This window comes from Ciona robusta, chromosome 5 (assembly GCF_009617815.1).
Source record: "Ciona robusta chromosome 5, ASM961781v2".
Classification (NCBI taxonomy): domain Eukaryota; kingdom Metazoa; phylum Chordata; class Ascidiacea; order Phlebobranchia; family Cionidae; genus Ciona; species Ciona robusta.
In genome coordinates this window covers 6,858,315-6,874,471 of record NC_143239.1, presented here as the reverse complement: position 1 = coordinate 6,874,471, position 16,157 = coordinate 6,858,315, and the positions used below count along the sequence as shown (strand labels likewise).

At 38.7% G+C, this 16,157-nt stretch overlaps 1 protein-coding gene across 1 annotated transcript in view; it reads left to right on the top strand.

Annotated features, from left to right (window-relative positions):
• The window catches only part of LOC149736129 (uncharacterized), a 49,443-nt gene that overhangs the window by 30,472 nt on the left and 2,814 nt on the right, over nt 1–16,157 (top strand). The gene's annotated exons all lie outside the window — the stretch shown is intronic.

Here is a 16,157-nt window from a genome sequence, read left to right as displayed (position 1 = left end):
TACGGTTGCTAGGGAAAAATACGGTTGCTAGGGACAAAATATGGTTGCTAGGGACAAAATATGGTTGCTAGGGACAAAATATGGTTGCTACAAAATACGGTTGCTAGGGACAAATATGCAAAATACGGTTGCTAGGGACAAAATATGGTTGCTAGGGACAAAATATGGTTGCTAGGGAAAAAAATGGTTGCTAGGGACAAAATAGGTTGCTAGGACAAAATATGGTTGCTAGGGACAAAATGGAAAAATACGGTTGCTAGGGACAAAATATGGTTGCTAGGGACAAAATATGGTTGCTAGGAAAAAATACGGTTGCTAGGGACAAAATATGGACAAAATATGGTTGCTAGGGAAAAATATGGTTGCTAGGAAAAAAAAATACGGTTGCTAGGGACAAAATATGGTTGCTAGGGACAAAATATGGTTGCTAGGGACAAAATATGGACAAAATACGGTTGCTAGGGACAAATACGGTTGCTAGGACAAAATATGGTTGCTAGGAAAAATATGGTTGCTAGGGACAAAATATGGACAAAATGGTTGCTAGGACAAAATATGGTTGCTAGGGAAAAAATACGGTTGCTAGGGACAAAATATGGTTGCTAGGGACAAAATATGGTTGCTAGGGAAAAATATGGACAAATATGGTTGCTAGGGACAAAATATGGTTGCTAGGGACAAAATACGGTTGCTAGGGAAAAAAATACGGTTGCTAGGGACAAAAAATACGGTTGCTAGGGAAAAAATATGGTTGCTAGGGACAAAATATGGTTGCTAGGGACAAAATATGGCAAAATACGGTTGCTAGGGACAAAATATGGTTGCTAGGGACAAAATATGATAAAAATACGGTTGCTAGGGAAAAAAAATACGGTTGCTAGGGACAAAATATGGTTGCTAGGGACAAAATATGGTTGCTAGGGGATACGGTTGCTAGGGACAAAATATGGTTGCTAGGGACAAAATATGGACAAATACGGTTGCTAGGGACAAAATATGGTTGCTAGGGAAGGTTGCTAGGGAAAAAATATGGTTGCTAGGGAAAAAATACGGTTGCTAGGACAAAAATGGACAAAAAACGGTTGCTAGGGAAAAATAGGGTTGCTAGCTAGGGACAAAATATGGTTGCTAGGAAAAAAAATACGGTTGCTAGGGACAAATATGGTTGCTAGGGACAAAATATGGAAAAATACGGTTGCTAGGGACAAAATATGGTTGCTAGGGAAAAAATAGGTTGCTAGGGACAAAATAGGTTGCTAGGGACAAAATATGGACAAAATACGGTTGCTAGGGACAAAATATGGTTGCTAGGGAAAAAAAAATGGTTGCTAGGGACAAAATATGGTTGCTAGGAAAAAATATGGTTGCTAGGGACAAAATATGGACAAAATATGGTTGCTAGGGACAAAATATGGTTGCTAGGGAAAAAAAATACGGTTGCTAGGACAAAATATGGTTGCTAGGGACAAAATATGGTTGCTAGGGACAAAATATGGACAAAATACGGTTGCTAGGGACAAAATATGGTTGCTAGGGACAAAATATGGTTGCTAGGAAAAAATACGGTTGCTAGGGACAAAATATGGACAAAATGGTTGCTAGGGACAAAATATGGTTGCTAGGGAAAAAATACGGTTGCTAGGACAAAATATGGTTGCTAGGGACAAAATATGGTTGCTAGGGACAAAAATATGGTTGCTAGGGACAAAAATAGGTTGCTAGGGACAAAATATGGTTGCTATGGAAAAAATACGGTTGCTAGGGACAAAATATGGACAAAATATGGTTGCTAGGGACAAAATATGGTTGCTAGGGAAAAAAATACGGTTGCTAGGGACAAAATATGGTTGCTAGGGACAAAATATGGACAAAATATGGTTGCTAGGGACAAAATATGGTTGCTAGGGAAAAAAATACGGTTGCTAGGGAAAAAAATACGGTTGCTAGGGACAAAAATACGGTTGCTAGGGAAAAAAATACGGTTGCTAGGGACAAAATATGGTTGCTAGGGACAAAAAAATATGTAAAATATGGACAAAAAATACGGTTGCTAGGGACAAAATATGGTTGCTAGGGAAAAAAATCGGTTGCTAGGGACAAAATACGGTTGCTAGGGAAAAAAATCCGGTTGCTAGGGACAAAATATGGTTGCTAGGGAAAAATATGGACAAAATAGGGCAAAAAATATGGACAAAAATACGGTTGCTAGGGACAAAATATGGTTGCTATGGACAAAATACGGTTGCTAGGGACAAAATACGGTTGCTAGGGACAAAATATGGTTGCTAGGGAAAAAATACGGTTGCTAGGGACAAAATATGGACAAAAATGGTTGCTAGGGACAAAAATACGGTTGCTAGGGACAAAATATGGTTGCTAGGGAAAAAAAATGGTTGCTAGGGACAAAATATGGTTGCAGGGAAAAAAATGGTTGCTAGGGACAAAATATGGTTGCTAGGGACAAAATATGGTTGCTAGGGACAAAATAGGACAAAATACGGTTGCTAGGGACAAAATATGGTTGCTAGGGAAAAAAAGGTTGCTAGGGACAAAATATGGTTGCTAGGGACAAAATACGGTTGCTAGGGACAAAATATGGTTGCTAGGGAAAAAAATACGGTTGCTAGGACAAAATATGGACAAAATACGGTTGCTAGGGACAAAATACGGTTGCTAGGGACAAAATATGGTTGCTAGGGACAAAAATACGGTTGCTAGGGACAAAATATGGTTGCTAGGGAAAAAATGGTTGCTAGGGACAAAATATGGTTGCTAGGGAAAAAATGGTTGCTAGGACAAAATACGGTTGCTAGGGACAAAATATGGACAAAATACGGTTGCTAGGACAAAATACGGTTGCTAGGGACAAAATATGGTTGCTAGGGACAAAATCGGTTGCTAGGGACAAAATACGGTTGCTAGGGAAAAAAATGGTTGCTAGGGACAAAATATGGTTGCTAGGGAAAAAAACGGTTGCTAGGACAAAAATGGACAAAAAAACATGGTTGCTAGGAAAAAATAGGTTGCTAGGGACAAAATATGGTTGCTAGGAAAAAAATGGTTGCTAGGAAAAATACGGTTGCTAGGGACAAAAATACGGTTGCTAGGGACAAAATACGGTTGCTAGGGACAAAATATGGTTGCTAGGGAAAAAATACGGTTGCTAGGGACAAAATATGGACAAAATACGGTTGCTAGGGACAAAATATGGTTGCTAGGAAAAAATATTGCTAGGAAAATACGGTTGCTAGGGACAAAATATGGACAAAATATGGTTGCTAGGGACAAAATATGGACAAAATATGGTTGCTAGGGACAAAAATACGGTTGCTAGGGACAAAATATGGTTGCTAGGGACAAAATATGGTTGCTAGGACAAAAATAGGAAAAATACGGTTGCTAGGGACAAAATATGGTTGCTAGGGACAAAATACGGTTGCTAGGGACAAAATATGCAAAATATGGACAAAATACGGTTGCTAGGGACAAAATATGGTTGCTAGGGAAAAAAAATACGGTTGCTAGGGACAAAATATGGTTGCTAGGGACAAAATATGGACAAAATACGGTTGCTAGGGACAAAATATGGTTGCTAGGGAAAAAATGGTTGCTAGGACAAAATATGGTTGCTAGGGACAAAATATGGACAAAATATGGTTGCTAGGGAAAAAAATGGTTGCTAGGGACAAAATATGGTTGCTAGGGACAAAATATGGACAAAATACGGTTGCTAGGGACAAAATATGGTTGCTAGGAAAAATACGGTTGCTAGGGACAAAATATGGTTGCTAGGGACAAAATATGGACGGTTGCTAGGGACAAAATATGGTTGCTAGGGAAAAATACGGTTGCTAGGACAAAATGGACAAAAATGGTTGCTAGGGAAAAAAATAGGTTGCTAGGGACAAAATATGGTTGCTAGGACAAAATATGGACAAAATACGGTTGCTAGGGACAAAATATGGTTGCTAGGAAAAAAAATACGGTTGCTAGGGACAAAAATAGGTTGCTAGGGACAAAATATGGACAAAATACGGTTGCTAGGGACAAAATATGGTTGCTAGGAAAAAAAAATCCGGTTGCTAGGGTCAAAATACGGTTGCTAGGGAAAAAAATCCGGTTGCTAGGGACAAAATATGGTTGCTAGGGACAAATATGGACAAAATACGGTTGCTAGGGACAAAAATGGTTGCTAGGGAAAAAATACGGTTGCTAGGGACAAAATATGGTTGCTAGGGACAAAATATGGTTGCTAGGGACAAAATATGGACAAAATACGGTTGCTAGGGACAAAATATGGTTGCTAGGGACAAAATATGGTTGCTAGGAAAAATACGGTTGCTAGGGACAAAATATGGACAAAATATGGTTGCTAGGGACAAAATATGGTTGCTAGGGAAAAAAATACGGTTGCTAGGGACAAAATATGGTTGCTAGGGACAAAATATGGTTGCTAGGGACAAAATACGGTTGCTAGGGACAAAATATGGTTGCTATGGAAAAAATACGGTTGCTAGGGACAAAATATGGACAAAATATGGTTGCTAAGGACAAAATATGGTTGCTAGGGACAAAATATGGTTGCTAGGGACAAAATATGGACAAAATACGGTTGCTAGGGACAAAATATGGTTGCTATGGAAAAAATATGGTTGCTAGGCTCAAAATACGGTTGCTAGGGACAAAATATGGACAAAATATAGTTGCTAGGGACAAAATATGGACAAAATATGGTTGCTAGGGACAAAAATACGGTTGCTAGGGACAAAATATGGTTGCTAGGGACAAAATATGGTTGCTAGAGACAAAATATGGTTGCCATGGAAAAAATACGGCTGCTAGGGTCAAAATACGGTTGCTAGGGACAAAATACGGTTGCTAGGGACAAAATATGACAAAATATGGACAAAATACGGTTGCTAGGGACAAAATATGGTTGCTAGGGAAAAAAATACGGTTGCTAGGGACAAAATATGGTTGCTAGGGACAAAAAAAATATGGACAAAATACGGTTGCTAGGGACAAAATATGATTGCTAGGGAAAAAAAATCCGGTTGCTAGGGTCAAAATACGGTTGCTAGGGAAACAAATCCGGTTGCTAGGGACAAAATATGGTTGCTAGGGATAAAATATGGACAAAATATGATAAAATATGGACAAAATATGGTTGCTATGGAAAAAATACGGTTGCTAGGGACAAAATATGGTTGCTAGGGACAAAATATGGACAAAATACGGTTGCTAGGGACAAAATATGGACAAAATACGGTTGCTAGGGACAAAATATGGTTGCTAGAGAAAAAAATACGGTTGCTAGGGACAAAATATGGTTGCTAGGGAAAAAATACGGTTGCTAGGGACAAAATATGAACAAAATACGGTTGCTAGGGACAAAAAACAAAATACGGTTGCTAGGGACAAAATATGGTTGCTAGGGAAAAAAATCCGGTTGCTAGGGAAAAAATATGGTTGCTAGGGACAAAATACGGTTGCTAGAGACAAAAAATGGACAAAAAAACATGGTTGCTAGGGAAAAAATAGGGTTGCTAGGGACAAAATATGGTTGCTATGGAAAAAAATCCGGTTGCTAGGGACAAAATATGGTTGCTAGGGACAAAATATGGATAAAATACGGTTGCTAGGGACAAAATATGGTTGCTATGGAAAAAAATACGGTTGCTAGGGAAAAATACGGTTGCTAGGGACAAAATATAGACAAAATACGGTTGCTAGGGACAAAATATGGTTGCTATGGAAAAAATACGGTTGCTAGGGACAAAATATGATTGCTAGGGAAAAAAAATCCGGTTGCTAGGGTCAAAATACGGTTGCTAGGGAAACAAATCCGGTTGCTAGGGACAAAATATGGTTGCTAGGGATAAAATATGGACAAAATATGATAAAATATGGACAAAATATGGTTGCTAGGGACAAAATATGGACAAAATACGGTTGCTAGGGACAAAATATGGTTGCTAGGGAAAAAAATACGGTTGCTAGGGACAAAATATGAACAAAATACGGTTGCTAGGGACAAAATATGGACAAAATACGGTTGCTAGGGACAAAATATGGTTGCTAGGGAAAAAAATCCGGTTGCTAGGGAAAAAATATGGTTGCTAGGGACAAAATACGGTTGCTAGAGACAAAAAATGGACAAAAAAACATGGTTGCTAGGGAAAAAATAGGGTTGCTAGGGACAAAATATTGTTGCTATGGAAAAAAATACGGTTGCTAGGGACAAAATATGGTTGCTAGGGACAAAATATGGATAAAATACGGTTGCTAGGGACAAAATATGGTTGCTAGGGAAAAAAATACGGTTGCTAGGGACAAAATATGGTTGCTAGGGACAAAATACGGTTGCTAGGGACAAAATATGGACAAAATATGGATAAAATACGGTTGCTAGGGACAAAATATGGTTGCTAGGGAAAAAAATACGGTTGCTAGGGACAAAATAGGGTTGCTAGGGACAAAATATGGACAAAATACGGTTGCTAGGGACAAAATATGGTTGCTAGGAAAAAAAATGGTTGCTAGGGTCAAAATACGGTTGCTAGGGAAAAAAATCCGGTTGCTAGGGACAAAATATGGACAAAATATGGTTGCTAGGGACAAAATATGGTTGCTAGGGACAAAATATGGACAAAATATGGTTGCTAGGGACAAAATATGGTTGCTAGGGAAAAAAATACGGTTGCTAGGGACAAAATATGGTTGCTAGGGACAAAATACGTTTGCTAGGGACAAAATATGGTTGCTAGGGACAAAATATGACAAAATATGGACAAAATACGGTTGCTAGGGACAAAATATGGTTGCTAGGGAAAAAAATACGGTTGCTAGGGTCAAAATATGGTTGCTAGGGACAAAATATGGTTGCTAGGGACAAAATATGGACAAAATACGGTTGCTAGGGACAAAATATGACAAAATATGGACAAAATACGGTTGCTAGGGACAAAATATGGTTGCTAGGGAAAAAAATACGGTTGCTAGGGACAAAATAGGGTTGCTAGGGACAAAATATGGTTGCTATGGAAAAAAATACGGTTGTTAGGGACAAAATATGGTTGCTAGGGACAAAATATGGATAAAATACGGTTGCTAGGAACAAAATATGATTGCTAGGGAAAAAAATACGGTTGCTAGGGACAAAATATGGTCAAAATATGATAAAATATGGACAAAATATGGTTGCTAGGGACACAATATGGACAAAATATGGTTGCTAGGGACAAAATATGGTTGCTAGGGAAAAATACGGTTGCTAGGGACAAAATATAGACAAAATACGGTTGCTAGGGACAAAATATGGTTGCTATGGAAAAAATACGGTTGCTAGGGACAAAATATGGTTGCTAGGGACAAAATATGGACAAAATACGGTTGCTAGGGACAAAATATGGTTGCTAGAGAAAAAATTCGGTTGCTAGGGACAAAATATGGTTGCTAGGGACAAAATATGGACAAAATACGGTTGCTAGGGACAAAATATGGTTGCTAGAGAAAAAAATACGGTTGCTAGGGACAAAATATGGTTGCTAGGGAAAAAAATACGGTTGCTAGGGACAAAATATGGTTGCTAGGGACAAAATACGGTTGCTAGGGACAAAATATGGTTGCTAGGAAAAAAAATCCGGTTGCTAGGGTCAAAATACGGTTGCTAGGGAAAAAAATCCGGTTGCTAGGGACAAAATATGGTTGCTAGGGACAAAATATGGACAAAATACGGTTGCTAGGGACAAAATATGGTTGCTATTGAAAAAATACGGTTGCTAGGGACAAAATATGGACAAAATATGGTTGCTAGGGACAAAATATGGTTGCTAGGGAAAAAAATACGGTTGCTAGGGACAAAATAGGTTGCTAGGGACAAAATATGGACAAAATACGGTTGCTAGGGACAAAATATGGTTGCTAGGGAAAAAAATACGGTTGCTAGGGAAAAAATATGGTTGCTAGGGACAAAATACGGTTGCTAGAGACAAAAAATGGACAAAAAAACATGGTTGCTAGGGAAAAAATATGGTTGCTAGGGACAAAATATGGTTGCTAGGGACAAAATATGGTTGCTAGGGACAAAATATGGTTGCTAGGGACAAAATATGGTTGCTAGGGAAAAAAATACGGTTGCTAGGGACAAAATATGGTTGCTAGGGACAAAAATACGGTTGCTAGGGACAAAATATGGTTGCTAGGGACAAAATATGGTTGCTAGGAAAAATATGGTTGCCATGGAAAAAATACGGCTGCTAGGGTCAAAATACGGTTGCTAGGGACAAAATACGGTTGCTAGGGACAAAATATGACAAAATATGGACAAAATACGGTTGCTAGGGACAAAATATGGTTGCTAGGGAAAAAAATACGGTTGCTAGGGACAAAATATGGTTGCTAGGGACAAAATATGGACAAAATACGGTTGCTAGGGACAAAATATGTTGCTAGGGAAAAAAATCCGGTTGCTAGGGTCAAAATACGGTTGCTAGGGAAACAAATCCGGTTGCTAGGGACAAAATATGGTTGCTAGGGATAAAATATGGACAAAATATGATAAAATATGGACAAAATATGGTTGCTATGGAAAAAATACGGTTGCTAGGGACAAAATATGGTTGCTAGGGACAAAATATGGACAAAATACGGTTGCTAGGGACAAAATATGGACAAAATACGGTTGCTAGGGACAAAATATGGTTGCTAGAGAAAAAAATACGGTTGCTAGGGACAAAATATGGTTGCTAGGGAAAAATACGGTTGCTAGGGACAAAATATGGTTGCTAGGGACAAAAAACAAAATACGGTTGCTAGGGACAAAATATGGTTGCTAGGGAAAAAAATCCGGTTGCTAGGGAAAAAATATGGTTGCTAGGGACAAAATACGGTTGCTAGAGACAAAAAATGGACAAAAAAACATGGTTGCTAGGGAAAAAATAGGGTTGCTAGGGACAAAATATGGTTGCTATGGAAAAAAATCCGGTTGCTAGGGACAAAATATGGTTGCTAGGGACAAAATATGGATAAAATACGGTTGCTAGGGACAAAATATGGTTGCTAGGGAAAAAAATACGGTTGCTAGGGAAAAATACGGTTGCTAGGGACAAAATATAGACAAAATACGGTTGCTAGGGACAAAATATGGTTGCTATGGAAAAAATACGGTTGCTAGGGACAAAATATGATTGCTAGGGAAAAAAAATGGTTGCTAGGGACAAAATACGGTTGCTAGGGAAACAAATCCGGTTGCTAGGGACAAAATATGGTTGCTAGGGATAAAATATGGACAAAATATGATAAAATATGGACAAAATATGGTTGCTAGGGACAAAATATGGACAAAATACGGTTGCTAGGGACAAAATATGGTTGCTAGGGAAAAAAATACGGTTGCTAGGGACAAAATATGAACAAAATACGGTTGCTAGGGACAAAATATGGACAAAATACGGTTGCTAGGGACAAAATATGGTTGCTAGGGAAAAAAATCCGGTTGCTAGGGAAAAAATATGGTTGCTAGGGACAAAATACGGTTGCTAGAGACAAAAAATGGACAAAAAAACATGGTTGCTAGGGAAAAAATAGGGTTGCTAGGGAAAAAATAGGGTTGCTAGGGACAAAATATTGTTGCTATGGAAAAAAATACGGTTGCTAGGGACAAAATATGGTTGCTAGGGACAAAATATGGATAAAATACGGTTGCTAGGGACAAAATATGGTTGCTAGGGAAAAAATACGGTTGCTAGGGACAAAATATGGTTGCTAGGGACAAAATACGGTTGCTAGGGACAAAATATGGTTGCTAGGAAAAAATCGGTTGCTAGGGTCAAAATACGGTTGCTAGGGAAAAAAATCCGGTTGCTAGGGACAAAATATGGTTGCTAGGGACAAAATATGGACAAAATACGGTTGCTAGGGACAAAATATGGTTGCTATGGAAAAAATACGGTTGCTAGGGACAAAATATGGACAAAATATGGACAAAATATGGTTGCTAGGGAAAAAAATACGGTTGCTAGGGACAAAATATGGTTGCTAGGGACAAAATATGGACAAAATATGGTTGCTAGGGACAAAATATGGTTGCTAGGTAAAAAAATACGGTTGCTAGGGAAAAAAAATACGGTTGCTAGGGACAAAAATACGGTTGCTAGGGAAAAAATATGGTTGCTAGGGACAAAATATGGTTGCTAGGGACAAAATATGGACAAAATACGGTTGCTAGGGACAAAATACGGTTGCTAGGGAAAAAAATCCGGTTGCTAGGGACAAAATATGGTTGCTAGGGACAAAATACGGTTGCTAGAGACAAAAAATGGACAAAAAACACATGGTTGCTAGGGAAAAAATAGGGTTGCTAGGGACAAAATATGGTTGCTATGGAAAAAAATACGGTTGCTAGGGACAAAATATGGTTGCTAGGGACAAAATATGGATAAAATACGGTTGCTAGGGAAAAAAATACGGTTGCTAGGGACAAAATATGGTTGCTAGGGACAAAATATGGTTGCTAGGGACAAAATATGGACAAAATACGAAAAAAATATGGTTGCTAGGGACAAAATATGGACAAAATACGGTTGCTAGGGACAAAATATGGTTGCTAGGGAATAAAATCCGGTTGCTAGGGAAAAAATCCGGTTGCTAGGGAAAAAATACGGTTGCTAGAGACAAAAAATGGACAAAAAAACACGGTTGCTAGGGAAAAAATAGGGTTGCTAGGGACAAAATATGGTTGCTATGGAAAAAAATACGGTTGCTAGGGACAAAATATGGTTGCTAGGGACAAAATATGGATAAAATACGGTTGCTAGGGACAAAATATGGTTGCTAGGGAAAAAAATACGGTTGCTAGGGACAAAATAGGGTTGCTAGGGACAAAATATGGACAAAATACGGTTGCTAGGGACAAAATATGGTTGCTAGGAAAAAAAAAATCCGGTTGCTAGGGTCAAAATACGGTTGCTAGGGAAAAAAATCCGGTTGCTAGGGACAAAATATGGACAAAATATGGTTGCTAGGGACAAAATATGGTTGCTAGGGAAAAAAATACGGTTGCTAGGGACAAAAATGGTTGCTAGGGACAAAATATGGTTGCTAGGGACAAAATATGGACAAAATACGGTTGCTAGGGACAAAATATGGTTGCTAGGGACAAAATATGGTTGCTATGGAAAAAATACGGTTGCTAGGGACAAAATATGGACAAAATATGGTTGCTAGGGTCAAAATATGGTTGCTAGGGAAAAAAATACGGTTGCTAGGGACAAAATATGGTTGCTAGGGACAAAATATGGTTGCTAGGGACAAAATATGGACAAAATACGGTTGCTAGGGACAAAATACGGTTGCTAGGGACAAAATATGGTTGCTATGGAAAAAATACGGTTGCTAGGGACAAAATATGGACAAAATATGGTTGCTAAGGACAAAATATGGTTGCTAGGGAAAAAAATACGGTTGCTAGGGACAAAATATGGTTGCTAGGGACAAAATATGGTTGCTAGGGACAAAATATGGACAAAATATGGTTGCTAGGGACAAAATATGGTTGCTAGGTAAAAAAATACGGTTGCTAGGGACAAAATATGGACAAAATATGGTTGCTAGGGTCAAAATACGGTTGCTAGGGACAAAATACGGTTGCTAGGGAAAAAAATCCGGTTGCTAGGGACAAAATATGGTTGCTAGGGACAAAATACGGTTGCTAGAGACAAAAAATGGACAAAAAACACATGGTTGCTAGGGAAAAAATAGGGTTGCTAGGGACAAAATATGGTTGCTATGGAAAAAAATACATTTGCTAGGGACAAAATATGGTTGCTAGGGACAAAATATGGATAAAATACGGTTGCTAGGGAAAAAAATACGGTTGCTAGGGACAAAATATGGTTGCTAGGGACAAAATATGGTTGCTAGGGACAAAATATGGACAAAATACGGTTGCTAGGGACAAAATATGGACAAAATACGGTTGCTAGGGACAAAATATGGTTGCTAGGGACAAAATATGGTTGCTAGGGAAAAAATCCGGTTGCTAGGGACAAAATATGGTTGCTAGGGACAAAATATGGTTGCTAGGGACAAAATATGGACAAAATACGGTTGCTAGGGACAAAATATGGTTGCTAGGGACAAAATATGGTTGCTATGGAAAAAATACGGTTGCTAGGGACAAAATATGGACAAAATATGGTTGCTAGGGTCAAAATATGGTTGCTAGGGAAAAAAATACGGTTGCTAGGGACAAAATATGGTTGCTAGGGACAAAATATGGTTGCTAGGGACAAAATATGGACAAAATACGGTTGCTAGGGACAAAATACGGTTGCTAGGGACAAAATATGGTTGCTATGGAAAAAATACGGTTGCTAGGGACAAAATATGGACAAAATATGGTTGCTAAGGACAAAATATGGTTGCTAGGGAAAAAAATACGGTTGCTAGGGACAAAATATGGTTGCTAGGGACAAAATATGGTTGCTAGGGACAAAATATGGACAAAATATGGTTGTTAGGGACAAAATATGGTTGCTAGGTAAAAAAATACGGTTGCTAGGGAAAAAAATACGGTTGCTAGGGACAAAAATACGGTTGCTAGGGAAAAAAATATGGTTGCTAGGGACAAAATATGGTTGCTAGGGACAAAATATGGACAAAATACGGTTGCTAGGGACAAAATATGGTTGCTAGGGACAAAATATGGATAAAATACGGTTGCTAGGGAAAAAAATACGGTTGCTAGGGACAAAATATGGTTGCTAGGGACAAAATATGGTTGCTAGGGACAAAATATGGACAAAATACGGTTGCTAGGGACAAAATATGGTTGCTAGGGACAAAATATGGACAAAATACGGTTGCTAGGGACAAAATATGGTTGCTAGGGAATAAAATCCGGTTGCTAGGGAAAAAATCCGGTTGCTAGGGAAAAAATACGGTTGCTAGAGACAAAAAATGGACAAAAAAACATGGTTGCTAGGGAAAAAATAGGGTTGCTAGGGACAAAATATGGTTGCTATGGAAAAAAATACGGTTGCTAGGGACAAAATATGGTTGCTAGGGACAAAATATGGATAAAATACGGTTGCTAGGGACAAAATATGGTTGCTAGGGAAAAAAATACGGTTGCTAGGGACAAAATAGGGTTGCTAGGGACAAAATATGGACAAAATACGGTTGCTAGGGACAAAATATGGTTGCTAGGAAAAAAAAATCCGGTTGCTAGGGTCAAAATACGGTTGCTAGGGAAAAAAATCCGGTTGCTAGGGACAAAATATGGACAAAATATGGTTGCTAGGGACAAAATATGGTTGCTAGGGAAAAAAATACGGTTGCTAGGGACAAAATATGGTTGCTAGGGACAAAATATGGTTGCTAGGGACAAAATATGGACAAAATACGGTTGCTAGGGACAAAATATGGTTGCTAGGGACAAAATATTGTTGCTATGGAAAAAATACGGTTGCTAGGGACAAAATATGGACAAAATATGGTTGCTAGGGACAAAATATGGTTGCTAGGGAAAAAAATACGGTTTTTACGGACAAAATATGGTTGCTAGGGACAAAATATGGTTGCTAGGGACAAAATACGGTTGCTAGGGACAAAATACGGTTGCTAGGGACAAAATATGGTTGCTATGGAAAAAATACGGTTGCTAGGGACAAAATATGGACAAAATATGGTTGCTAAGGACAAAATATGGTTGCTAGGGAAAAAAATACGGTTGCTAGGGACAAAATATGGTTGCTAGGGACAAAATATGGACAAAATATGGTTGCTAGGGACAAAATATGGTTGCTAGGTAAAAAAATACGGTTGCTAGGGAAAAAAATACGGTTGCTAGGGACAAAAATACGGTTGCTAGGGAAAAAAATACGGTTGCTAGGGACAAAATATGGTTGCTAGGGACAAAAAAAATATGGACAAAATACGGTTGCTAGGGACAAAATATGATTGCTAGGGAAAAAAAATCCGGTTGCTAGGGTCAAAATACGGTTGCTAGGGAAACAAATCCGGTTGCTAGGGACAAAATATGGTTGCTAGGGATAAAATATGGACAAAATAGGGACAAAAATATGGACAAAATACGGTTGCTAGGGACAAAATATGGTTGCAAAATATGGACAAAATACGGTTGCTAGGGACAAAATACGGTTGCTAGGGACAAAATATGGTTGCTATGGAAAAAATACGGTTGCTAGGGACAAAATATGGACAAAATATGGTTGCTAAGGACAAAATATGGTTGCTAGGGACAAAATATGGTTACTAGGGAAAAAAATCCGGTTGCTAGGGACAAAATATACGGTTTCAAGGGAAAAAAATCCCGGTTGCTAAGGACAAAATATGGTTGCTAGGGACAAAATATGGTTGCTAGGGACAAAATATGGTTGCTAGGGACAAAATTAGGACAAAATACGGTTGCTAGGGACAAAATATGGTTGCTAGGGAAAAAAATCCGGTTGCTAGGGACAAAATATGGTTGCTAGGGACAAAATACGGTTGCTAGGGTCAAAATACGGTTGCTAGGGAAAAAATACGGTTGCTGGGGACAAAATATGGACAAAATACGGTTGCTAGGGACAAAATACGGTTGCTGGGGACAAAATATGGTTGCTAGGGACAAAATACGGTTGCTAGGGTCAAAATACGGTTGCTAGGGAAAAAAATCCGGTTGCTAGGGACAAAATATGGTTGCTAGGGAAAAAAATCCGGTTGCTAGGGACAAAATACGGTTGCTAGGGACAAAATATGGACAAAATACGGTTGCTAGGGACAAAATACGGTTGCTGGGGACAAAATATGGTTGCTAGGGACAAAATCGGTTGCTAGGGTCAAAATACGGTTACTAGGGAAAAAAATCCGGTTGCTAGGGACAAAATATGGTTGCTAGGGAAAAAAATCCGGTTGCTAGAGACAAAAATGGACAAAAAACATGGTTGCTATGGAAAAAATAGGGTTGCTAGGGACAAAATATGGTTGCTATGGAAAAAATACGGTTGCTAGTGTCAAAATACGGTTGCTAGGGACAAAATACGGTTGCTAGGGACAAAATACGGTTGCTAGGGACAAAATATGGTTGCTAGGGAAAAAAATACGGTTGCTAGGGACAAAATATGGACAAAATACGGTTGCTAGGGACAAAATATGGTTGCTATGGAAAAAATACGTTTGCTAGGCTCAAAATACGGTTGCTAGGGACAAAATATGGACAAAATATGGTTGCTAGGGACAAAATATGGACAAAATATGGTTGCTAGGGACAAAAATACGGTTGCTAGGGACAAAATATGGTTGCTAGGGACAAAATATGGTTGCTAGAGACAAAATATGGTTGCCATGGATAAAATACGGCTGCTAGGGTCAAAATACGGTTGCTAGGGACAAAATACGGTTGCTAGGGACAAAATATGACAAAATATGGACAAAATACGGTTGCTAGGGACAAAATATGGTTGCTAGGGAAAAAAATACGGTTGCTAGGGACAAAATATGGTTGCTAGGGACAAAATATGGACAAAATACGGTTGCTAGGGACAAAATATGGTTGCCAGGGAAAAAAATTCGGTTGCTAGGGACAAAATATGGTTGCTAGGGACAAAATATGGACAAAATATGGTTGCTAGGGAAAAAAATCCGGTTGCTAGGGACAAAATATGGTTGCTAGGGACAAAATATGGACAAAATACGGTTGCTAGGGACAAAATATGGTTGCTAGGGAAAAATACGGTTGCTAGGGACAAAATATGGTTGCTAGGGACAAAATATGGACAAAATACGGTTGCTAGGGACAAAATATGGTTGCTAGGGAAAAATACGGTTGCTAGGGACAAAATACGGTTGCTGGGGACAAAAAAATATGGTTGCTAGGGAAAATATACGGTTGCTAGGGACAAAATACGGTTGCTAGGGACAAAATATGGCCAAAAAAACATGGTTGCTAGGGAAAAATACGGTTGCTAGGGAAAAATACGGTTGCTAGGGACAAAATACGGTTGCTGGGGACAAAAAAATATGGTTGCTAGGGACAAAATACGGTTGCTAGGGACAAAATATGGCCAAAAAAACATGGTTGCTAGGGAAAAAATACGGTTGCTAGGGACAAAATATGGTTGCTATGGAAAAAATACGGTTGCTAGGTACAAAAT